This window comes from Onychomys torridus, chromosome 9 (genome assembly GCF_903995425.1).
Source record: "Onychomys torridus chromosome 9, mOncTor1.1, whole genome shotgun sequence".
Lineage (NCBI taxonomy): Eukaryota > Metazoa > Chordata > Mammalia > Rodentia > Cricetidae > Onychomys > Onychomys torridus.
This window is the reverse complement of record NC_050451.1, coordinates 35,176,670-35,203,730: the sequence shown is the minus strand read 5'-3', so window position 1 is coordinate 35,203,730 and position 27,061 is coordinate 35,176,670. Positions and strand designations below refer to the sequence as shown.

The 27,061-nt window shown below is 43.9% G+C and overlaps 1 protein-coding gene across 3 annotated transcripts in view; it reads right to left on the bottom strand.

The window, feature by feature from the left end:
* The window catches only part of Gng2 (G protein subunit gamma 2), a 100,402-nt gene that overhangs the window by 67,889 nt on the left and 5,452 nt on the right, over positions 1 to 27,061 (bottom strand). For 2 of the 3 annotated variants that reach the window (XM_036199132.1, XM_036199131.1), the window contains exon 2: positions 16,756 to 16,796. The gene's annotated coding sequence lies outside the window, so the exon portion shown is untranslated. Of the gene's footprint in view, positions 1 to 1,687; positions 1,752 to 16,755; positions 16,797 to 27,061 lie in introns of those variants that run through there. The other variant, XM_036199134.1, reaches the window with a different exon arrangement.

The window sequence follows — 27,061 nt, the reverse complement described above, 5'->3', positions numbered from 1 at the left end:
CCCTTTTTACTATTTCTGGAAACACCCTCAATTGTGACATTGCAATTTTCCACAACATAGCTTTGGTCTCGTGCCTTTTATCTCATTTTTTCTCCTGTAGGCTATTATTCAGGTTGTCATTTTCTGTTGCTGTTGTTATTTCTGATGGGGACTTTTTGTTGTTTCAAATCAGATCACTTCAAAGTTCATCATTCTTCCCCCCCCCCTAGTCTCCTATAGATTTGTTCTTTGGAGTCATGGTTTTTAAAAATGAAATGGACACTTTCAAAAATTCCTCTGGGACTGGCACTTTGGAGGCTGAGATTATGTTGCTTCGAGGCAATTGTTGGGTTTGGCAGGTGTTTTCATAGCCTCGAGAATGCCATCTACGTTGCTGAGGCCATTAGTGTCTCAGAAGTAACCACATTGCACCTACAAAGGCTAGTCTTTAAAAACGAGCACACGCACAGCAAGTAGAGATCAAGTTGCATCGATAATAAAGGTTGTTCAACAAACGATGGCCCTTAGCTGACAGCGGCATGCATCCCGTGGGTCTGGTTGGAAAATGAGCCCTATCCAACAGATACAGCTCTGCTTCAAGGAGCGTTTACACTAAAGTGTAATAATCCATCTCCTCTGTTCAGATTTCTTTGAGCAAAATTGTGGCTGATTGACAACCGAAAGCAACGGCTTTCCTGCTCACCGGCAGTGCCCAGCACCCCACAAGCACTCAGACATTGGCCTGAGCTCATAGGGGAACAAGCAAACCACAGCAATACATTCCATAATCTATGCCGATGAAAATATATTTTAAAATATCAGAAGAAAAATAGAGAATCTGCTTAAATTAATTACTCTGGGTAAGGGAAATGTCCCTAGGCAAGGCAAGAAATGAAGAATCCACACAAGACAGACGAGTGACTAAAGGTGAAAACATTATAACCAAGCTAAAAGAGCAGTGATAGGGATTTCGATAACTGGATTAAGCAGAACAAAGCTTTATCATCACCCAACTAAAACCTGACACAAATTGAGGGGGGAGCCAAACTGCCTTCCAGAAACATAGGCAAAGGATGAGAAACGACAGCTCACAGAAGAGGAAATGCAAAAGATCCATTAAACCATATGAAAATTCTCTCAGCCACCCAAGATTTCAAGAGGATGCAAATCCTAAACCATCCATTTTCATGTCTGTCTGTTCAAGCCACACAGTCCATCATCTGACTCGGATACCTCGTGGTCACCTCCCTAGCACACTTTGTGTGACATCCACTACATAGGTTAGTAGAATATGTCCTAGAGACACATACTGGGGCACCTCACCCTCCAGTGCCAAGGTAAAATGGAAGGTTATACAATATTGTTTTGCAGTGTACCAGCAGTTAGCAAACAACAGAAAACAGCAGCTAAATGCACACATCACCTTCAAAGTTTTCAAGTCACCTTGGAAAACCAAAACTTGTCAAATTACAGCAAAAAGCAAAGGCAACACTTCTGAGCAGAGTCATGCTGGTTTCGTCTTCCTCTTAGGTTGGCAGTACCTTTCATTCACCTTCAGGTTTAAAGCAAATGGCATCAAAATCCAACCTTGGCTAGCAAGATATTCTCAAGGGAGAAGGGAGAGGGAGGAGGTGTCTCCCTCCTGTAAACCTTGAGCACCCAGGAAACATACACGCTTACTGAACTAGACAAGGAGGGTTCTACTTACAGTGACTACAGTGTTCAGTGGTCACCCTGCATCACAGCCCTGGGAGAGCTAAATGGGTTTTAAAGGGGGTGATGTTTTCCCAGATGAAGGAAGAGAGTTAGAAAGGAAGGAAGTCTGTTTTCAGTCCACCCTGCACCGCTGCCTGAAACCCAAGCTGCCCTCTGGCGGCTTGGCCGCACCCCTGAGTCTCTCCGCTTTCTGATTTGTTCTGATTTGGTTCCTTGCCTTTCTAAGGGTTATGCCAACGATTTGGACTTACATCACTCTACCACTGTCAGCTCCGCAATAAATCAGCCGGCAGAGATAAAATGCTTGCACGTAGAATAGCCTGTATCTAGTTACCACGGCAGCAGAGCTAAGACGCTTGTACACAGGATACCCTGTGTCTAGTTAACACGGCGAAGCTAGGTGCTTGGGTAGTCAGGGTGGTGCTACGTTTAAAAGGAAATAAAACAACAACAACAACAAAAGTCAAAAAGTCCTTTATCATCTCAAGTAAACCAAAGCAACATGTCACCAAGTCCCCTCCTACCAGTGAATACCATTTGTTTGCAAGGGACACATTTCTACTACCTACTGATGGAATATCCTGTATTGTGCTCCAGACCTGGGAATAGATGCACCACAAGCAATGAGAAGAAAGAATTCAGTTAATTGCTGTTCCTGAATGCTTTTCCCCAAGCAAAGTTTTTCGTTTAACACACACACACACACACACACACACACACACACACACACACACACACTAGCTTCAGGCTGGGGCAAGGAAATCAGAAAAATTTTACCACAAAAAACACAGGACCTGAGTTTGGATCCCTAGCATCTGTGTAAAAATCCAGGCATGGTGCCTTGTACCTGTAACCCTACTGCAGGGGGCTCAGGGACAGGATGATCTCTAGGGATCACTGGCAAACTATTCTTGCCTAATCAATGAGTTCCAGGTTTGGAAGAAAGCCTATCCCAGAAAATAAAGTAGGTAGCAATACAGGAAGACATCTAACATTGACTCTGGCTTCTACAACAAGTATCCCACATACAAACACACCTCCACACATACCCCACGTAGCTTTATTGGAATACGACACAAAGTTTCATATCCATCATCATTACATGCCTGGATATTTTCATCACAGCAAAAGCAGAATCCTATTCATTTTCTCCTGCCTCCCACCAGCTCTCAACACCACCAGTGTACTCTGGGGATTGTCCTCTTTTGGATATGTCAGTGAATAAAACCACACAGTCTGTGATTTCTCTCATTTGGCGTAATGCTCTCAAGGTCCATCCATGTTGGAACATGCATCATTGTGTCCCTCTTTCTTACAGACCACAGTTTTTGTTAGCCATCCATCAGCTGGTGGCCACTAGATACTTTCCACCATCTTGCTTGTTTTTAGTAAGCTTAGGAGGATGGAGGAAGCAGGCTTCAGCTCTGAACTCAAGCAAAGCCAGACATTAGTGAATTCAATTACTGCTCTGTCTGCATTTGAGCCCAGTCTTTGTTTACTATGTTGTTCCAAGGGGATGATAATAGAGCTGTCAGCTGTAATAACATGGGATTCTTTTTAAAAAAAAAAAAAGTTATACTATGAGTGAGGAGAAAAAAAAAAGAAGGGAAAAGGACCTAAAACGTAACTGAACAATATTCACCAAGAGGCAAACAACATTAACTATAGAAAATGCAGTTCAGCCTTAAAAGGAATAAACAGGTTATTGGACAGCGTGCCTGCTTCTCAATGGGATTATGCTGGAAGAGGGAGGGATTTGGCTTATCACTGTGATAAAGCAATTTGTGGGTGGACATCATCATCTTGATTATGGCTATGGTATCATACTGTTCATTCATCAAATCATACTCTTCAAATTACCATTTATTGTGTATCAGTTAAATATCAATAAACCTAAGAAATGATGGTTTTATTAAGTGAGTCTATGGACAAATCTAATTGGAAGTTTTCTATTGAGCTTTGTTTTTGAGACAGGATCTTGCTCTGTGATCCAGGCTCTAATTTGCAATTCTCTCCCTTCAGTCTCCCATGTGATGAGATTACAGGACTGCACTGCCATACCCTGATCCATTATCACATTACAAACATTAAATGCATGCATCATTTCAGTTATCAGTTATTCTTTAATCAAGATGCTCAAATATGGACACGTATCTCCCAAATATTTCATGACTATTGGATAGAAAGCTAAGTCTTCATTTGGCATACCAAATGTCAATTACTTCTGAAGCAAGTTGAATTATTCTTACGGTGCTAGTGAGGAGACTCTGAAGTATAGTTCAGTAAGTCACCAAGGCTCACAGGCATTATCACATCAAGATCTCTTATTCCATATCTGACATCCATGTGCTTTTTCTGCACCCCACATCTTCCATTGTTCCTGTTATACACTCAACTCTGTCCACCTGGATTTGCCAGGTCAGGGAAGTTTCTGGTCCGCAGAAGAGGATTGCACATGGTTTTCTTCTGACTGTTATTTCCCAGTACCTTTGCTAACTATGAAGTCATATCTAACTCGATGGATTTACTCATTTTCAGCAATTTTCAAAGCAGTTCAAATAGATTGATCAAAGTAAGAAATGGTGGTTCCTTAGGCAAAGGAATGAAAATAATTGAACTGATATTAAAAAACAAGAACAAACAAACACCTGGCCCCTCAGCCCTCTAGCTGGATCTGGCAATTCTTTGGGATGATAGCCATTCCTTTAACCGTGGGAAGCCCCTGAGTGGGGGCTACAAAAATTTCTCAGTGGTGCCCAGCTACTCCATGCTGCAAACTCAAACTCTCTGTTGAAGTTGCCATCCCAGCTCTGAAGAAGACAAGAATGAGGCTGGTTTCCTTTGAAGATCCTGTGACCTCCTCCAAGCCATTGTTCACCCAACAGCTCTGTTCAAATACTGCCATTGTTTTTGGGTCCATTTGAACATGGACTACAGCCTTGATCAAGTTAAATTAATGGATGTATGAAAGTTTACTAAAACAGTATTTTCTTGGCTGGGAGGGTTACATTAGGGAGAAGTGTGGCCATTTGTTTCAGGCAAGACTTCCCTAGGTGGACCAGGCTGGATGTCTTCTATTTGCTGTCCTCCTGGCTCCGTGCCCCTAGGAAACTAAACTGCATGGGCTCCATCGCAGGCAGCCTGGCTCTTTGCCTGCCAGTGGACTTGGCTGGCAGGAAACATGACCAGACTAGAGGGAAGAAGAGAAGTAATTCAGGCTTTTTGTTTCCTTGGACTTCAGTCTACAGGATCATCATCAGATGACCAGACCCCTTTCCTGGTGGCTTCAACTCCACTTTGAAGGTTCTCTTCCTCATCTGTCATTGTTTCAGGGCAAAGGGTGACCAAGACTACCACACATTCCTTTTCATGTCCCCTAGACTCTGCCCATACCCTTGAAAATCACTCCCTGTATTTAGAGTTGCTCTGCTGAAATGAACCAATTTGAGGGTGCCAACTGTTTCCAATTCAGCAGGCATTTTCTGCAGCTTGGAGACCCCACAGTTCACAATACAAACTCATTCCAAGTCCTCAGTTTACATGAAATCGCTGACATTCATGACATCAATACCAGGCACATAGGTGAAGTATGGAGGGGTGGTACCAGCACAGATCCAGCCTCATGCCCACATACACTTGTGGCTGTCAGATGGCACATCCTCACAGACTTCTGGTTATAGTGAAGGGGATGGACATGTTTTCTAGATCTTCCAACGTGAGAAACACAAAGCGTTTGCACATCGCATTTCCACACTGGCTGCAACCTTATTGCAAATAATTTCCTGTCAGACTGAGGCCTTAAGTGACTTGGGAGGTGCTAATTATCAAACACAAAGGAAACGAATGTGAACTGCAATGACTCGGCAAAGCTAAGGTGCTGTGCAGGCTCCATCTGTGGTATCTCACTGGGAGCTACCGTCATGCAAAGTGAAGAATACTATAAAACTGAAATATGAATCTTGCATCGTGAATAAATTATAATCTCAAGACTTCAAGCTACTAGCAAGATATTCTCTTAAAAAGAGAAAAAATGAATTCTGAGCCTGTCTAAATCCAGAAACAACCAACTTCCAACTCCCAGAATCACCTACACAATATCATTCCAAAAAAAAAAAGATACAACAAAAATAACTGCCTTAAGCTCTTTCATGATATTTTCTTTAATAAAGACAAAATGTTATTTAATATGAATTGGTAAAGCTCTCTGGATGACAAGCTAGAAAATGTTGAAGTGTTAATATGACGGTGTGTGTGTGTATTTGGTGGGGCAGAGGGGAGAGAGGAGAAACCCATTAGACTAACTCAGGTCTATCCTCGCGTCCATTGTAGGCACAAGCAGAGCTTGAAGGACTCTGAAAGCAGGTCTGAGAAGAAACACTAGAGAACTCTGACAGCTTCCTTAAGACCAGATGGTTCACAAGCTCTCATTTCTTAATCTCCAAATGAATGGTAACTTCATTCTTTCAACTTTTCCTACTTGGATACAACACCCATGCACAGCGCCGTCCTGCATTTGTGTTTAAAAAATTACACAGCGCTTTCCTGTTCCTGAGCTCAACTGTTGCTTGCAATAGCTTAGATACCCCAACCCCAGCTTACAGGTGAGAGAACTAAAGCCTGGAAGTGTTGCCCAGAGCGCCTTTAGTAACAGCTTGAATTAAATTAGGCAAAAAGTGGAAATGTGCCCGCTCACACTGGCTGGATTCTTGGAGCCCAGCTGTTTCTAGGAACGCTGGAGCTCGTTTTTTTTTTTTTTTGGCATGGTCTGGTCTCTTTACTCTTCCATTCTTTCCATTTTCTTGACTCAGAAAACTTCCCTCCCTCCCCTCTTCTCCCCTGCCCCCACTCCTAGCCCACCCTTCCTCACCCCTGCTTCCCACTGTGTACTGCCCTTCATCTTCTGAAACACAGCCAGGCACAATTCCTTCTGCCCTGAGAGCAGAAGAGATGGGGCCTTCACCTGCTCGACCTTTTCATGACCCGAAGAACACTCTGGCCGCTGCTGGTCACATGCCAGTTCTCTAAACTAACCCTTGGGATCTAGGGAAGGAAACGTATGTCCTTATCAGTTTGACTTGAGCCCTCACCTTGCACCCAGAATTCCCTAAAGAAATAAAATGGGGCCAGAACAGGCACTGGGAAAACTGAAAGGAGAGAGTTGGCTCCCCCCACCACCCCAGTCTACACTGCCTTAAATAACTTGTCAGTGGCAGAATCAGAATGACTGTGTAACCCAGGCCTTGAGAATTCACTGTCCCTTTCAGTCAGTCACTTCAGGAACCACTTAAGTGTTGTTAACCTCAACTTCATGGTCGTCAGTGTCCTCTGGTTTAAGGCTGTGTTGTGGTTTGAACAAAAATGGCTCCCATGCGATCATGTTTGAAAGCTTAGGGAGTGGCATTAGGAGGTGTGGCCTTGTTGGAGGAAGTGTGTCACTGGAGGTGGGCTTTGAGGTGTTTAGAAGCTCAAGCCAGGCCCAGAGACTCTCTCTCTTCCTGTTCTCTGAGAATCTAAATATAGAACTCTCAGCTCCTTCTGCAGCACCATGCCCCACGCCACCATGCCCCCCTCCCCAGTGATAATGGACTAAGCCTCTAAACTGTAAGCAAGCCTCAATCAAATCCCAGCACTCCGGAGGCAGAGCCAGTGGATCTCTGTGAGTTCGAGGCCAGCCTGGGCTACAGAGTGAGATCCGGGGCAGGCACCAAAACTACACAGAGAAACCCTGTCTCAGAAAACTAAGAAAAACAATGTGTCTCTTCACAGCAATAGGACACACTGACTAAGACAGGCTGAAGCTTGGTGTTTATTCTGACCCTGTCTCCACTGATGGTCTATGTGACCTGATGATCATGGGCAAATTGTCTCACTCTGGGAACCACAGCTTCCCGTTCTGTAAAATAAGCAGTTGCTGTGTCACAGGTCACCCAAAGGATACAGGGACATCGTGTACTACGGGCGATCTGGAGATTACAGAGGACAACACCAAAGACTCTTCCTTGGTTGTTGCCCACACTGACTCTTCCTCTGGCCTCCACGCCCTCAGCCCTCTCCACACATTTGAAAAAGAAGCCTCAAACGGCATTTCAAAATGAAAAGATTTAGCATAGAGGAGATGCTGAGGGACAGATGGCTGTGTACTACTTAACACACCCACCTTCTCTCTACAGAGTGACTAGGACACAGGAAAGCTTTCCAATGGATACCAGGGACTGTTCACTTCAGTCGTCTCCAACAGTGATGCTAGGAGCTGATGGAGGAAAACTCCTTCACCTATCACTTACACCCATCTCTAATACTTTAATGTTATCAATAAAATGCTAATTAAAAATGTTAAATCATGATTATAACCAAAAAGGAACACAGCACCTACCTAGAGAGTGTTTGAGATATAAAATACTTCCAGTAAGTTCTTGCTTATTGACCAAACTTGACATTTCTAGTTACCACATATACAGTACAGTAAAACCAAATTCATTAGATTAAAACCCATGTATATGGCAAACGGTCATAGTTTTAGAAGATACTATGAAGGCTGCTTGGGGGAGGGATTCATCAACAGTCTTACCCACTGTGAACCCTGTGAACTGCAATAATGTGTGCCAATTGACCATGGGTGCGGCACAAACGTTATAAGAGTCACCAACCACTTTCTGATTGGTTTTAAGTCCTGTTGTGCAGGAGGAGATGTATGCCTGGTACTATAAGCCTGGCCAAAAGCCGACAGCTTTGTGAAGCTCACAGGCCTCAGGAGTGAAGTTACTATCATTATTCTGCAAAATAGTGCACCAAATGGCTCTCTCAGTTTATGTCTCTCTGCTCATAGATTGGTGCAGCCCTCAGACCTCATCACAGATGTTTGTGCAGTAGACCGTGGTTAACAAACAAACTGATCAAACCTCCACCATGACTGCAACATCCATACCACAGCCCCTCCCCAGGCTCAGGGACCAAAATGGGAGAGGAGGCGAAAAGATTCTAAGAGGCAGAGGTAGGAGATGACTGAAGCCAAGCAGTGTCTCCTGGACATGACGGGGCTGCTGCAGTCATGAAATCATGGCAGCTGTGACTGCCTGTATTTGACCTGCAGAGATCAAGCCCATCGTGGGAAGGCGAAGGACTAACGGGATTCTACCATAACTGAACTGAATGGCCTCTGGGAGAGAATCAGCTTAGGGTGTGGCTCCTGGTAAGCCTACTGACCTCTCTGCAGTGAATGGCCCCACACTTAGGAAAATATTGACAGCACTAATCAGAGTCGAGGGTTATTTGAAAAAGAAGAAGAAGGAGAAGGAGGAGGAGGAGGAGGAAGAGGAGGGGAGGAGGAGGAGGGGAGGAGGAGGAGGGGAAGAGGAGGAGGGGAGGAGGAGGAGGGAGGAGGAGGGAGGAGGAGGAGGGGAGGAGGAGGAGGAGGAGGAGGGGAGAAGGGGGAGGAGGAGGAAGGGGAGGAGGAAGAGGAGGAGGAGGGGAGGAGCAAGAGGAGGGGAGGAGGAGGAGGAGGAGGGGGAGGAGGGGGCATGAATCTGCAGGACTAAGCAGGTGAGGTAGATCTGGAGGGAGTTAAGGGGAGAAATGGGGATAATTATGACCAAGATACAGTGTATGAAATTATCAAAGGATTAATAAAAATTATTTTAAAATATTGTTACAGCTTTTTTAAAAGTGAAACCTCAACCACCTTAACCTTAATTATAAAACCCAGTGCATGTGGTCACTGTCAACCACATCCCTGCTCCTGTGCACACGCTGCCTTAAGAGGGACGCTGGCCTTCTAGGAACCACACCACACTCCAGGGTGGGGATGCGTGTGATATTTTCAAAGAAAATAAAGGTTACATGGCAACATATGCCAATGCTAAAGAAGAGATTTAAATAGTATTTCTAAAAAAATGATGCAATAGCTACACACGTTGGGTGCTGTGCAGAGACCAAATGCTATATTGGTTGCCTAGTTACATCTCTGTAGAAAGGTTGAAACGGTTATCTCTAAATCTGGCAGAAATTTAAAGCCCCAAGATTTCATAATTAAACCCACATTTACTCGTGATCCCTTGAAAGAAGTCCCCATCAATTAACGGCCCTTGGGATGTCTAAGGAGATAGTTTAATAAAAGATATTTCTATATATGAAATATGCTGCCTTGCTCACATTTCATTAACATTGTCACATCTGGACTTCTTCCACTCTGTCATTTCCAGTTTCTGTCTGTACTACAGGACAGGGAAAGCTTGCAGCGGTGCTAAGGACATGTATCCCACGACAGGCAGAAAGAAGCTAACTTTAAAAAACACATTTATTGTGATAAGCTTTGCCAAGGATAGACCAGTTGATAACTAGTGACAAAGGTGACACATTCTAACAACGGACAGCTAGTGCTCCGCTTCCCTCAACACTCCTCAGGCAGGACCACCATGGCTCTGAGGCTCCTGTTTCCTCCCAGTACTGGAACAGAACAGACAGACAATCACCGAGGGCCAGGGGTTTAACATGAGTGCATTCTGTTGGGTACAGACCTTTCCGAGAATTTGAAGGTAGGAGGAATCAGCTTCTTTTCCCCTCTGGAAGTTTAATCAGTTTTTAGAATTAAGGTAAAAGTGTTCACCTTTCATTAAAGCAAACAATGGGACGGCATTTAGTAATAATGCACATGTCACCTTTCCCAGTAGGAAATCCTGTCCCCTGCACAAGGGGCTTTTTTTCTTTTTCTTTCTTTCTTTCTTTCTTTCTTTCTTTCTTTCTTTCTTTCTTTCTTTCTTTCTTTCTTTCTTCCTTCCTTCCTTCCTTCCTTCCTTCCTTTCTTTCTTTCTTTCTTTCTTTCTTTCTTTCTTTCTTTCTTTTGAGACAGGGTTATACTGTGTAGTCCTGGCTATCCTGGAACTCACTTGGTAGCCCAGGCTGGCCTTCAACTCAGAGATCGACCTGCCTCTCCCTCCCGAGTGCTGGGATTAAAGGCATGGGCCACCACCGCCCAGGCATAAGAGTCGTTGATCCCTTATTTGCATGTTCTCTAATCTCTCTTTTGAAAAGAATAAAAGAATCTGGGCTTAAGAAATTGTATAGTTTCTTATAGACCTTGCTAATTCACAAAAATACCAGCAGACATTGAAAAGAGGGTTTGCTGCTGTTTGGGGATTTTGCTGTTCCAATACTCGGATGCAAACCAAGACCTTTCCTGGAGTTCAATAAGTACTCTACCAGTACAATTACAATTCTCTTTGCTTAGTCCTAATGGTTTAGAGAGATCAAAACTCCAAGTAAAAGACAGAAGAGCAAAGGGACACCGCCCTGGGACTCTCCAGTTCTCTGCTGTTGGGCTTTGCTATGGACAGCTGAGCAGGTGTCATTAGCAGATGCTGCAACATCCAAGTCACTGTCTGCTCAATCCTGTCCCTTAGAGCATCCAGACTCTTCCAAACACTCTTCGCTGTTTATTAGGAGGTAAGGGTCCAGTTCTGTAATACAAAAGGCAGACTGGTGTGGTAACCTCTACATGCTGACGTACTGAAGAAGAAGGTTCAGGTCCCATGGCTCCCTCAGTAACATGGTTCTTAAAGCTTCCATTATAGCAGATGGCACACAGGAAGCAGCAGCGGCCACTGGGGAACCAACTGGACAGGAACCCCCTTTTAATCAACCTTGTGATTTCCCAAACATGGCCTGTTCTTCTGAATCCTAGGAATTGTTACCGTGTCAGTTTGCGTGTGTCCAGAGTGTCTGTGAAGGACTGTTTCCAAGACCCCCATGGATACCAAAATCTGTAGCTGTCAAATCCCTTCTGTCAACATAATGTTTACACATAACCTCTTATGCATCTTCTCTTTAAATCACCTCTAGATTTCTCGTGACGCCTAACACATTGTAAATGCTATGAAAATGCTGTTAGGTTGCATTGTTTGTGGAATGTTCAGGAAAAAAGCATGTAGATGCATAGTACAGAATTGAGAGCTTTGTTTTCTTTCTGAAACAGGATCTCACATATCTCAGGCTGACCTTGAATTCCCAATATAGTTGAGGTTGCTCTTGAACTTCTGATCCTCTTGCCTCCACCTCCCAAGGACTTCCACTGAAGGGTGTGCTACTACTACATTTGCTTTATGTGATGCTAAAGATCAAACCCAAGGGCTTCGTGCATGTTAGGCAAGCAGTCTACCTACTAAGATACATCGCTCACCACAAGACGTAATTTTTAAAAAATATTTTTCTAGCCATGGTTGGTTGAATCTGCTGAGGCAGAACCCATGAATACAGAGGGTAATAGATGCAGATTTTCCAAATAGGATAGATTCTCCACCACTTTCAATCCAAACCCCAGAGGCTGTTTTCATTATTCAGTTAAACTAAAGCCTATGTTCTAAAAATTCATCAGTATGACACCAATGTCCATTGGAGCTGTTTTCTTAGCCCTTTAAAATGACCCACTATCCTGATATGCTTAGGACTCTCCAAGTTCTAGTTCTGAAAGTCCTGTATCTCGGGGGAGAAAAGAAAGACAGTGTCCCCCACTCTTGGGAAAATCAGGACATTTTCATGCTCCACTGAGAGCCCTAGGTTTAGACTTTAGACTTGGGGTGCTGGAGTATCTAAAGTTGACAGAAGGGAGATCTGCTACAAAAACATCTGAAGAGCTTAAAATCTCACCAAAATCTTCAAACTCTCACGTTCCTTTCAAGACAGTCCTTTAAAAAACAACCCATTAGTGGCTGGAGGGATGGCTCAGCGGTTAAGAGCACTGGCTACTCTTCCAAAGGACCTGGATTCAATTCCCAGCACCCACATGGCAGCCCACAACTGTCTGTAACTCCAGTTCCAGGGCAATCTGACACCTTCATACCAATGCACATAAAATAAATTTAAATAAATTATTAAAAAAATAACCCAATAATCCATTTTGTCCCCAAGACAAGAAATGGTTTCTTCCTTGCAGGGATCACCTACCTACTGTGGAGGAAACTGAGACACACCTGAAAACTGGATGTAATAGCCATGCTACACAGAGATGCTGAATATTATACCATTCCCTCCCCAATCTCCACATTTCGGAGCCTAATAATGCATGATGTGGCAGACAGACATGGCAGCCTACAATAAAACCTTCACACTCTTTGGTGCTATTCAAAGTCCTTGGAACCTATGGTCAGGAGACAAGCACTCAGAGCTGGAGAAATACCAAAAGCAGCAACCTCTCCAAAGGCCACACCCACAGTACCGCAGTCTAGCCAAGAAAAGGGAGGCACTGGACTTCAACCTGTCTGCTTGCTTCATTGCCAAATACTCTAAGAAAAGCAAAAGTCTCCAGTGCCTGGACCCACAGAAGAGAAACTGTAGAGCTGAGACAAGAACTTGCTTCATTGACTCAGGAGCACTAAAACCCTCAGCCTGGTAAAATGGCTTGACAAGATCCCAACCTGAAGCGCTGCCACAGTTCTGAACAATTCCTCTCTCTCCTCTGTGGTAGGCAGAATAACAGCCTCCAAGTATGTCTACGTCTCAATCCCCTGGAGCCTGTGAATGTGTAACCTGACCTGAATAAAGGGACTCTGAAGATACAGTTAAATTAAGGATCTTATGATGAGATAGATTATCCCCGTTCATCTAGATGTACCCAGTCTGAGGGTAACGTGCCTACAGTACAAAGTCACACAGATACACAATGTCACAGGCTTTGAAAATGGAATTGGAAGCTATAAAGATGAGGAGCCTTGAGCCTCTAATATGTGGCTTTTAGCCCAAGTGAGACCTACAGACCCTATTCCACAGCACTGGAATGTGCATATGTATGCTTTTTAGATGTTAAACTATAATAACTTGTTAAAGAAGCAAAAGAAAACAAATAATCTCTCATCAGTGGTGCGCCATTTGCCTGATGCCTTAGTGGGACTTTGCTTCCAACCAGATTTGACCATTTCTTACCTCGTTTCTAATTTGCTTCTCTGTTCAGACTTTAAAAACAGACGGCACTAAACCAAATCTACTGAAAATCCCCATGAGAGTACAAAACAACACCATCTTTTGTATGTCTACCTTGTTTAGTTTCTTTCTTTAGTTTATTAACTCAGAGATGATTTAGGTAAGGGACCACTGAGACCAATAATATTGTCTGAAGGAAAAATTCTTTTAGGGGAGAGCAGCAAATGCCAAATAACTCCTTTAAAGTTGTGTGCAAAGGCACAGTAGTTCTCAGTGTGTCCCTAGAACATTCCAGAGGCCACAATGACTAAAGGATGCCACTGTCCTTTATGAGCTACAAGCACTGAGAGCATAATGAAGAACTGTCCCACTGTACACATGAACAGTCTCCATTGGTCAACTCTGCTTGGGTTGATTTGAAAATTTTCAGCCTACTTTTTAACATGAAACCCACACAACATATGAAGAGCATCAGAAGATGTATAAAACATTCCTAGCTATTACTAATATTTGAAGGAATATTTGGGATGACCCAGTCCTCACTCAAAAGGTATGAGGTACTTAAGCCTAAAGAACTTGATTACAGGGCAGCAGAGGTTCTGCGTGGTCTTACACACACACACACACACACACACACACACACACACACACACACACACACACAGCTATCTTCAAATAAGCTCTCAACCTGGCAGCACTATAAAAGCATCTTCAGGGCTTTGAGAAACCACGGATATCCAGGTCTTTCCCAGGGCTTCCGATTCAACTGATCTGGGTGGCTTCTGCGTAGCCATGTGTCTCCATGTTTCTCTCTCTGCAGGTGCCGATGGACAACCACAACTCAGAACAATGCTGCTCTGCCCGGCAGTGAGCAGCCGACAGGGATGCCCCCACAGATGAAGCCACTCTTGGGATCTGGATTCTAGTCTCTTTTCTTGCGTTCGGAGCCTGGTGACCACTCCCCAGCTCATCTCCCCAAAGAGAGGCTTTGGGTTCTCCTAGTGGCTCCCTCCCCTTCCCACCTCCTCCATCAGTTCCACCAGCTCCCCGGGACCCCACATACTCTTCTTCGGCCCATGTCTTCCCAGAAGCCTTCCTTCCATTTCCCTGCCACCTGTAGAACCATCTTCTCCAGGTTAATTTCTCATTGCATATTCTTTCTGCCTGCCCACCTAGAAGATCGCAGAGTCCCTCCACACTTAGTTGACCTGCTACTCAAGCCCCACCGCTTCAGCCAGCTCCACTCTGGCCTCTCTAGACCTCTGAAGGCTTCCAGAACACACCACGTTCTTTTGGCCTCTGTGAGTATTCTGTACGGCTGGATTGAGTTTTCTCTCCCTTTCTGACAAGGGCATCTCACCACTACTCAAAGTTTCTCTCCCGGGGGCCACCAGGCCAGTCCCCTCCTCCACCTGCTGGTGACTCTTCACTCACACCTCATCCATGGGGCCCTCGTCCCACAGTACTCCCCCATGGCAACACTGTGGCCTGTGTGGTTTTCTTCTTCCTGCTCCTGCATCTGGCATGCATTCTTTTGTTCATTCTCTCGACATTTTTATTACATATCTAACAATGCCAGGCGTGCTGTCTACATGCTGGAGGCAGAATTGTTGGGTTAGAAACCACACCTGCTCTCACAGAGCTTTGTCTTGAATACATTGCTGGAGGAACATGCATGATAAAACAAAAAGATTGAGCAGAGAGTGGGGAGACGTTTTGTTTTGTGTGTGGTCTTTGCAATCCCACTACATTAATAAGTTAAGGAATACCCCCTGCCCCGCCGGGTTGCTAAAATTGTGATATATGTCAAATGCTTACATTTGACTGTTGAAGTTGTAGGTGAAGGTCGTCTTTACTTTCTGTCAGTGTGTCTCTGATGGATAACTTCATTTGATGATCTCAAAAGTCCAAATTGAGGACCTCATTATCGTGAGTTTAAAAAACAACAAAACAAAACAAAACAAAAACAAGTCGGAGGGTGGTGGTGAACACCTTTAGTCCCAGCACTCAGGAGGCAGAGGCAGGCGGATCTCTGTGAGTTTGAGGTCAGCCTGGTTTACAGAGTGAGATCCAGGACAGCCACCAAAACTACACAGAGAAACCCTGTCTCGAAAATCAAAAACAAAAACAAACAAACAAAAAACCCAAACAATTGACTCTCTTATCCAAAGGAAGTCTAAGGTTTGGGAAATGCTAAGGATACATTTGCTGTGTGAAGAAACAAATGAATGATGAGTTCTGGGAACCAATTAAGCCAGGCACAGAGGCTTTCTGCTTTAAACAATGTTTTGCTAAAGCCCCTCAACGCATGCATAAATAAATGACTGCAAGTCCAACCACCAAATGCTAGTGGTCACACCCTTCACCCCAATGGAGAAAGAGAAGGGGAGACGTAGAAGGAAGTATAAAAGACCACTGTGGCTGTGAATCTACAACCGTTGACACCGGGTGATGAGGTCATGGGGATTTTTTTATAATAGTTATCTCTGCTTTGATATCTGCTGAAAAGTTTTCATAATGAAGTTGATCTTTAAATTGGAAAGAAAATTCTGAGTCTCTGCTGAATGGAAACTTCACTTCTGGGCTGGGACAAACAAACCACAGTATTACCTGTCTCAGGCTAACAGTTTTGAATGGCTTTAACTCGTCTCCAAAGTTAATTAAGGGTCTTTCAGAAGAAGCCCACCAGCACTCAGCTGACCTTTTGCTGTTCCGGTTACTGCTAAGGGAAAAGCTTGCGCAATGCTATAACCAGTCCATCAAGTCAAGGCCAACCTTCCCAAGCCAATCACCCTGAGGCTCTCTGTCTCGCACAGGTTATATTAATGGCTGAAATTCCTTAATCACTTTTGGTACCACAGGGATCTCATTATTAAGGCGACAACTTCAAACATTCTCCAGCTCAGACATTTTTTTAGAAGATAAGAGGAAATCTGGGTAAAACTCTACTTTTAACTATCACTAAAGAGAATCATTTTTTCTTTAAATACCAGAACCACAGCGGCATTGTTAAAGACTGTAAATGGTTGTTTTCTACAAAAACATCACACACTTAAAGGCCCTTGTCTATAAGATTCCTGATGTTTTCATGGTCCCTTCCGAAGCTCTAGTTAGGTTCATAATGAGCCTAGAGAAATATTTCAGAATTCTTACCTTGTCAATTTTCAAGGCCGGAGGCTCACGGGCAGATTTGACTGTGTAGAAAGCAGAAGAAAACATACTTTAAGAAAATGAGAAATAGCAAGATTCATAATAGCCAAGTAAGCAAATGGACGTTTCTGTGGCCAGGGTAAGGGCTCTGTGGCTGGTGGTAAGGGCAGAGAATCCTGGGTTTCCATGTCAGAACCTATATTTTATGAACTTTCTCTTTAAATAAATGTATGTAGCAAGTGAAATAGGAATCCCTTGCTTTGTAAAATTCACTATCCTCCCAAACATACACACACACATGCACTCAAGCACACATACCTCACCACCACCACCACCACCACCACCACCACCACCACCACCACCAAAAACCACCATGAGAACACAATGGCAGGGAGGCAGAGTTCTTGGTGGCAGAAGCTGTGTACACCGGGATGGGTAGTTCTAAACTCTGCTCTTGGGCTAGGTGGATTGGTTCCCACCAAGATCAAAGCAAAGACTACTACTTCCTTTTGCCCTGGGTGTTAAGGGAGCTAGAGTGCTCAGTCTGTGGGTATATGGCCCTTTAAGAGGGCAGATGGAGGTGAGCTGGTGGTTGTGAAGGTCTCTTTAGCATGTAATCTTTCCTAGGTTGTATTGAGGTCTAAAGACACCTGCACTCTTTGCTAAAATGCCCCTGTGACTTCCAACCGAGTCAGCCTAACTATGCCTAGTGCCTGTGCTTCCCACAGAAGGAGCACCCACCCCGAAGCCTCAGGGAGCACCTTCCCATTCCTACTTCATCTCTGACTCAGAACAAAAAGGTATCTTACACCCAGAGGAGCATGATGGGGGGTGCGAGTCAAATTCATAAGGAAGGGGTCTTAGGACTAACTAAATGGGGTGGGTGTCTCCAGAGATCTCACTCTGTGTGAGACCAGCACGTATGTCTCTGCCCAATCAGCTGTGTTCTCGGAGTGCTTGAAGAGGTCACAGGTTTTTAAATGAGCCAAAGTTATTAAAAAAGAAAATCATTATCTTGTGATTAATGACAGCAAAGGAAAAGAAAACAAGCCAAGGGCAAAAAACAACCTATTTTCAGAGATTGAACCCTGGGGATAATAATGACTAAGTGGGACTCAGAAAATAAGCCTGCGCAAGGGTGCTCTGAGGTGCGGGCTCATATATTATTGCTGATGGCGTAAACTGGCACACGTCTCTGGAAAGCAGCTTGCTGCTATTCATCAAGGGACTTAGACGTGTTCATAGTCATCATGCTAGTGAGTCCTTGACTCGAACGACAGCTGTAGACAAAAAATGATTACCAAGGTGTTAGAAATAACCCAATTATCAATAATATGACTTCCTAGGCAACGGGAACTCTGCATGGTGAATCAACAATAAAGACAAGATTTTTTTTGGTTGGGGAGGGTGGTGACTGTGTCTTAGGCAAGCTCTCTATTCATGCACTTCACCCCCAGCCCAGATGCTTTAAAAAAGAAATTTAAATGATGAGGAAAATGGCACCTGATGTGGCGCAGAAACACCAAAGCAAAAAAACAAAACAAAACAAAACAAAAAACCGCTATCTACAGTGTAATGCCAGCTAGTTCCCTAACATATAACTTTGTGCATCCCGCGGTCCCGCGGTCCCATTTGAATTGTGCTCTTCTGGGTTTTAGTTACTTGCAGTCTGAAAATGTTCATACATGGAAAATGGAAAATTGAAGGAGTGAATAATTCATAAGTTTTAAATTATGCCACTTGGCTTCCCTCGGTCCTGCCCAGGGAACTAATCATCCCTTACCCAACGTATCCACACTGTATATGCTGCCTGCCTCTTCATCATTAGCTAGAGTCACTTATTAGACATCTTGTCGCAAGGTATTGCAGTCAAGCATTCTTTTTTTGTTTGTTTGTTTTTGTTTTTCGAGACAGAGTTTCTCTGTATCTTTGGAGCCTGTCCTGGACTAGCTCTGTAGACCAGGCTGGCCTCGAACTCACAGAGATCTGCCTGCCTCTGCCTCCCAAGTGCTGGGATTAAAGGCATGCACCACCACCGCCCAGCTTCAAGCATTCTTTAAATAGTGGCCTAATGCTATGTGACAACATCTTTATTATTTAATGTACTTTATTTTATCCTGCAGGGATTTTATTACCTTACATCACCTCAAGAAAGTGAGTACACAAGAAGAAGGTATTTTCAGAAAGCACTACATGCCCATACATGTTAAGAGGGGCTAATTTTTCCCAGCCTCCCTTGCTGGAAGTATGCAGCCATGTGACAGAGTTCGATGGGAGAACTGTAAAGGTAGCATATGTAGCTGTGGGTCCATGCTTTCTCCTTCTCCCTTCCTTCTGGGTTCTTGTAACAAGCCATCTAAGACTACAAGAACAAGAGAATCATGGAGCAACCTGGCAGAAGAGCCAGGTCCCTTGTGTGATCTTGAGCACGGCTATTGGTCATTTACCTCTGGGTTGTTGTGTTAAAAAGAAATAAATACTTTCTAACTTCCTCCAGCCACTGTAAAATCAGGTCCCTGCCACATGCAGTTAGTTCAACTAACAACAAACTTAATAAATGGGCTGTTCTTACTTTGGTTATTCATAATTTGTAATGTTATTACTTCCAAATTTTTAATGCTCTCCGTGAATTACTTTGATGATCAGTAAAATATATTATTATGTTTTAAAAATGTATTTATTTTGCATGTTTTCCCAGTGTGTATGCACATGTGTGAATATGGACACGCACACCACAGTACATGCTGGAAAGTCAGAGGACAGCTTGTAGGAGCGGATCCTCTAACCAGCTCAGGGTCCAATCCAGGCCGTCAGGTTTGGCAGCAGGTGCTTTCACCCCTCAGGGTATCTGAGGGGCTCAAGTTAAACTTTATTTACTAGTGTTAAGATGAGCAAATCTAAAATAAATTTGGAGTAATAGTTATTTCTACTTATGAGAATAAAAATAAATATTGAGTTTAGAACCAATAATGTTGTAGAGAGAACCAATCATGCACATTTCACTTTATTTCAAGCCTTTGGAACAAGGAAATTTTAATTTACCTCCAGGTAAAAATCTGCTTCCAAGAGGTATGCTCTAAAGAATAAAGTTTCAGCCTATACATAATAATCATAATGTGAGTGGAAGCCCAGCCTTAAGAAGGTGAGTTTGACAAGTTCAATGTGTGCCCTCATGTCTTTGGCTCATGACTCTGCTTGTTCTTCAAGCAGAACCAAGAGGAGTGACCTCCACAGACTTCCTCTAACGGAGCCCCAGGACCTCTTGGATGTCCATGTGCTTTGATTTTGGTTGCTTAGGAGCGATGACTGTTTCAACAGAACCCCCGTAAGCTTGGTGGTCCCCTTGCAGAGCCATGGGCCTGCATTGTAAGATGGTTGCCCAGTATAAAGGAGTCAAATGCAGTGCATAAATAAAGATAGCAGGTCCACGTACGAATCAGCTCAGAAACATAAAACCAGCGTCAACCTGGGTAGTACATGGATGATCATTACATTCTGCAATAATGATATGCCAGAGGCATTCGGCACCTTTTAGGAGATCATTAGGGCCCTGTGCACAGACACTCAAAGCATGTCACCAGGTTGACCTTAGAGACTTACCTGTAATTATCTATTAGCTAAAGAAGCCATTTGTGCTCTTCTTCTCCAGAGAGTGCCAATCAGTCCTTCTCTCCCCTGTGAACTGCAATCCCCAACACTAATATGGCGGCGAGTTTGTCTTCAGTGACAAGGGGGCGGGAGGAGTCCAGAGTCCCTCCACTTCCCTCCAGAATGTGCCAGCGTGTTCAAGGGAAACCCTAAACTCTCCCACAGTAGACAGGCCGAAGCCGATAGAGTTCACAGTGTTTCTCCGTCTTCCCTCTGCAGGAACATAAGCAAGGCAGCTCCACAGGCCTAATTACCATGGTAACCGCATGCACTATGAGATTATGAGTGTGTTTGCTAAAATGACTCACAGGTTGTTCCCCCAGAAGCCCCAGACACACAGGTTTCTGGCTGGTTTATAAAATCCATTATAAAGTTTCCTTGCATTTTTGGGCTCTTATTAGCATATCTGTTGCTATGAGGAGGGATCCATAAAATCTTGAAGATGAAAAAAAGAGAGAGAGAGAAAGAAAGAAAGAAAGAAAGAAAGAAAGAAAGAAAGAAAGAAAGAAAGAAGGGAGAGAGGGAGGGAGGGAGGGAGGGAGGGAGAAAGGAAGGAAGGAAGAAAGAAAAAAGAAACCAGAAGTAGAAAGAAAAAAACCGAATCAGTTCTCTCAATGTTCCAAGATTAATCTATTTACTTCAGGTTTACAATGAAATTAATTTGAATTTATGTATGGAAGATAATCTCTTTCTAATTTAAATAATTTAAGTAATTCCATGAAGTAGTTTTAAAGACTCTAGTGAAATAAGCAGGTGAAATAAAATATTTAATAAGAAATACCAAACAAAATAAGCTAAATCTGGGAGCACGAACTGTTACAGAAGAATAATTAGAAATCTTAATATCAAGGTATTTTAAAATGGGTGTCCCAAGTTAAATAATTTATTTTTAAAATTCAAAACATGAAAGAATCCAGACACTGGAAGAAATGAAAATGAATTCTGTTTATTTAATAAACATCATTTAAGGCTGTGTATGTACCTCATTGTTTGTATGGAACATACAACAGTGCTTAAGGAGACTCGGTCCAGACAGAGGCCCATGGGCTGGCCTGGCTGTTCCCTTCTCTTTGAAGACTCACAAGGCACCCCTGAAGGGTAGAACTCTCCTCACCTGCTGCACACCACAGGCACGACTTTGGTACTACTATAGACTCCCTCAAAGAAATATGTGCTGGTCATTTTAATACAGGGGTTTCCTCTGTGTGAAGTGAAAATAAGCTTTATGGTAAAAAGAAATTAAAATGCAAATTACTTATGTAAACTTAATTATCTTCCCCATCCCCCAGTAACATTCATATACACCAATGCCTCAAAATGTGCACTTAAAAGCACCGTCTTCAGAATTATGTAAATGTTTTAGGTACTAAGGCCAATAGCCGCCCCCACAGTTTAAAGGGAAAACCGAAGTGACTATCAGGCAGAATGGGCGAGACTGGACTGACCACAGCCACTGTTTACCCAGCAAAGCCTGTTTCTCTCTCTCACTCTGCGGTCATTACTGGTCAGTGCAGGGAGCTCCCTCGTGCTGTCCTCACTTTCAAATCAAAGCCACTGCCGCCCCCTTCCACCACTGCCAGTGGCCAGGGGACAGGTTTGTGTATTGTTCTTATAGCATCTTTTGACCAATGACGCATCCCACACTGCTCACCTATCTCGTGCCAATGCCGGGCACCTGGCCACACCTACCAAAAAGCAGGTTTGGGTAAGGTGAGTCTGTTATGAATTGAGAGGAAACCTGGAAGTGATTACGGATAAGCCCATGGACTCCCAGATAAACAGTTCAAGTCTGAGATTAACACTTCACTGAGTTGGAACATTGACTGTGCTCTGTGCTAGGGAAATGGGCTTCCCCAGCTGACTCCAGACTCCAGTGGGGAACGAGTCCTTCTACTAGAGAGTGGCAAGAAGACCCTGGTTAAACGAAAAGGCATTCTCCTTCAGGTTTGTATAGGTTACAGGATAACCGCACTTCCGCAATAATCACTATAGTTTAGGCACGTGAGAAATAAACACTCTGCAGCCGTCAGATGAGGAAGCCAGGACACAGAATGTCTAAGCAACTTGCACAAGTGGCCTCCGCACTAATCTCCGTTAACTACCTAACTCCTAAACACCAACCCTTACACTCTAACTTTCCTACACTGCTGTATTTTGGATTATTTCAAGACAGAATAAAAGGTAGATTGGACCAATATATTTTGGCCTAGAAATTCTCACCTTACCTTACATTTTTTTATTGAAAAAAATCTTAAAGCTGTTTAATATCTACTTTTGTTTTTGCTTAAAAGAGAAAAAATAATGACAAAACTGTTAGTGAAGTAGTTTAATAGTACTCATGGATATCAGGGTTCCATAGATACATTCATGAAGTCTCAAAGGAAAAAAAAGACAAGAGATCAGTTCACTCCATGGAAACGCTCAAAACGATGGCGAGATTTTTTTTGTTGTTGTTCCTATGTCATTTTTTTTCTTCTTATATGGCTCGACACAGATCAGACAAATGCCTTCTTCAAACAGGGCTCTGTTGCATTACACAGTAACTGTACTCGACATTAACTGTACTTTCCCATTTAAAACTGCAAATAGACGAGTAGGAAGCTCTCCATCAGCCACTGCAGAGAGAGCACTCCCACCACCACCTTCTGCTAGGATGAGAATACACAGAAACGCGTCTGCACGACAAGCCGTCACAACACTGAAATCTCTCCTCTTCCCTATTGCTGTGGCACACACGTTGCCTCAAAAATGCAACACCTGAGTAGAAAGCAGCAGCAGAGACAAGCGTTAGCAGCGCTGGAACCACACACACTTGCCTCCGTAGCCGAAGTGTGGAAACCTATTGTCTGAGAAGCTTGTAATCAGAAATGTCAGAGATTGGTCAGGTCTCACAGGTGCTATCATCAACCAAGTACACCCCTCGGGAGAAAACAGCCTGCTCATTGAAGTTGGACAGACAAATCCTTGGCCACTGAGCTCATTACTCAGCCCAAGGCTGGCTTTTATTTAGATCAAATTGATGTGCCTGATCAGTCACAGAGGACCAATTTAATTATATGCATATATACAGATATGTAGGGTTGATTGTCTAAAGTGAGTACTTTTCCTATTGCCTTTACAGGACTTGCCATATTTCCTTCAGGACTATTCTCTTCAGGTTATTCTTACCTGTCTTACCTCAGCGTTCTATTTTTCCTTTGCTTGGACTTCTTTCTCTGTCCTATCTAGATCACCATCATAAACAAGTTTTGACATGTGCATAAGTGGTGAGTGGTGAGTGTGTGTGTGTGTGTGTGTGTGTGTGTGTGTGTGTGTGTGTATGTGTGCATGTGTGTGTGGATATGTATATGTGTGGATATGTGTGTGTGTGTGTGTGTGTGTGTGTGTGTGTGTGTGTTGCTCTCAAAATGAAATGTAGGAAAACAACTCAGGTAAGGTTGTGTGGTTTGGGGGAGCTTTTTGACCTTCAAGTCTTGGTACCCTCACTTGCAAAATGGGACTAATAGTAGCAAAATATATTCACCGCCTACCTGGGGGCCACTAACCCTTTTGTTTTTGTTAATAGTAGTGAACCTTTCTCTTGGGTTCTGGTGGCCCTGTTTTTCACAGAGGTTAGGCTGCTCCAAGGCCTCTGGAAGGAAGCTCCCAAATTAGACAATCACAGCGGTTCCTTCTGCTTGGTCAAGTGTGAGTCAGGAGGGAATACAGCTGGAGATGACTTTTTTCCCTTTCTTTTTCTTCGTTTTGCAGTGCTATGGAGCACATCTGAGGTCTTGGACATACAGACAAGTTCTCTGTGATTGAGACACATCCCCAGCCTTTTTTGGTTGAGACAGAATTTTTCCTTGTAGCTTCTGATGGCCTTGACTTCACTGGGTTGCCTAGGCTGGCCTCATACTTAAGAAATTCCTTCTCATATCTCCCTAGTGTACAGGTGACCCACAGGCTGCCTTTCAACTTTAAAAAGGGGTTCGTGAGTGACAGGTACACCTGTAATCATGCCTATAATCCCAGCAGTTACTAGCCTGGGGCAAGAGGATTGTCATAAGTTTGTGGCCAGCCTGGACTACAGGATGAGCTCTAGGACTCTGGTAGATTGAGCGAGAAACTGACACAAATGAGCACACAAGCTTCATTAGAAGAACCTGGCCCCTCAGCTGTGCCTGTGGGCTCTGAACTGCTCCTAATTTGGACTTGTAGCCAGCATCTCCACATAGTGAGGGGAGCTGGCCCTAGAAAGCACATCATCAGCATGCTGAGGCCACCAGAGTGGAAGAATAAAAGAAGTCAGCTCGTTGAGGACACTGCCCAGCTGCTAACTCACAGACTCCGGATCCTGAGATAAATTCCCATTGTTTCCATTTAGGCAACAACTCTTCTCCCTCACCAGCAGCTGGCAGAAAAAAAAAGTTAATTTCACGTGGTTAATGTAACAATGAGTTGAAAACAGTAACATATAAAGTGTCGAGGAGCTTGAACGATCCTCAAATGCCACTCCTTAGATGCCGGTTGCTCCTCAACTGGTGTGGGAGGGTGGTGCCACTCACCCCTTCTACCAGGAGGGGTGCTTTTCTTCGTGCGGCTTGAAGGACTCCTCTGTAAGGGTTTTTGCCGCTTCCCCCAAACACAATGAGGGCAGAGAGCATTGCTTTCTCTTCTTTATTCGGCTAAGAGATGAATATCATGTATCTAAGGTTATTTTAAACAATAAGGATAGTGTTTACTTCAGACAACAAGCCCTGTTGAGTTGATTGCAGTGTAGGAAAAATCTATAATTAAATGGAGAAGTCTTCCTGACTGTGCAAATCAATTTGATCTAAATAAAATCTAACCCAGGCCAAATACTCAACCGCACAGCCAAGCATTCTGCCTTGGAGCCTGTCTAGGTTGACTGAAAAGCTGCTGCCAGGAGAAGAAAGTCTGTAGGTCTTCCTACTTCTGCAGGAGGAAGGGCCTGTCACCTCTAGGGTCTCACCTCATCCTTACCTCCAAAAAGTACTTGTACTTTCTGCTTGGAAGCACTCTGGTCCAGCCTAGAGCTTCACATGCCTGACTCCTTAGCAACCTAGGTCTTAACCCCAATGTCACCTCCTCAGAAGATAATCAAAAAACAAAAACAAAACAAAACAGAAAAAAGAAGAAACCTAAATCTCCATTATCACATATACAACCTATATAACGCTACCTCCCCACCCCCACCCCCACCCCCTTCAGCTAACACGACACAGTGGTAGCTGATACTTTCTTCTACTGTGATTTATCTCTGCCCATGGTTTCCAATCCTGACTGACCCTGATTTCATAGTCTGGGGTGGAGCTGGGACATAGCTCCCACCACCACCACCACCAAAGTACTCCCTTGTGATTTCTAATGTGTAGTCAGATCTACGAGCCTCTGGTTTATGCGTTTATTGAGTCTGTCTCAAAACTAGAATTTAAGTTCTAAGAAAAGAAAGAACCTGCCTGTTTTGTTCCCTGGCATCTCAAAGGGCAGGTGGCACAGAGCAGACATTCATTTGAGACTTGTGGACAGACTGACTCGCTGAATTGTAATTATTTCTGTATCTGCCTGTCTTCCCCAGTGGTCTGTGAGAGCCCAGAGAACAAGCTCTATGTCTTAGCTCACTGCATCAAAACTATGAGTCACTCAAGAGAGTTCATTAAATAACTGCATGGTACACAAGTTGCATCGTGTGCTATGAGGCAGACAGACAAAACCCAACGTAGTTGCTATCCTCAAAGTGTTTGCTATGTGGTTAAAAGGGGAGTGAGTGTGCAAGATTAATGCACACACACCAGAAGGAGCTAAGTGCTGTGCTCAGGGAAGAAAAAAGACTGTTGTTTATTCAGGAAGGAGGAGGAGAAAGCGAAGCAGGCTTCATGGAAGACGGAACCACTGACCTGAGCCTAGTTAGAATCTAGCTCCTTGCAGAAGCAGGGCCGTGAGGTGAAATACAGAAGGAGAAGTAGGAAAGCTAATCTAAGGGGAAGTCAAACCGCTCCTGGAGAGACCAAGAGGCCCTGAACCAAGAGACTGTTATCACCATAGAAACGAGTGGCCGGTATCGGGGTTTACTTCCAATCCCAATTGCAAGAGCTATTCTGTTTACTGCTCCTCGGGTTGCTTGGTGAGGAAAATGGTGAGAGAGGGTTTTTCTAAGTAAGAATTGAAAGAGGAGAGTTCGTTAGTAGCGTGGTGTTAGGGAAGGCGTGGGTTTGAGGTATAAATAGGTGGTTGTGAGTGCTATCTCGGATATGGGTGTTGAGTTGGATGGTCTAGTGAGTTTGCTATGGAAGCTTGGAAACCAGTGAGAGAAACTGAGCTGGGGCTGACCCTCACTCAGCAACGATCAGACCCAGAGGAAAGAATGGGAGTTGGGGAGAGGGAAAGAGAATGGGCAGAACCGTCCGACATTCTGTGTAAGCGTGAGTGGTGCTGGAAACCTTCAAGTGGTAAGGAGAAACAAGGAAGGCAGGAAAGGTCGTAAGAGTCAAGAGTCTCCAGGCATGACGGTACACACCTGTAATCCCAGTACTCAGGACACTGAGACAGGAGAAACCTGAGTTCAAGGCCAGCCTGGGCTCCACTGTGAGACCTTATCTCAAAGGAATAAAGCCCAGATTAGCAGATTTTATTTATTAACTTATGCGTGTAAGAAAAA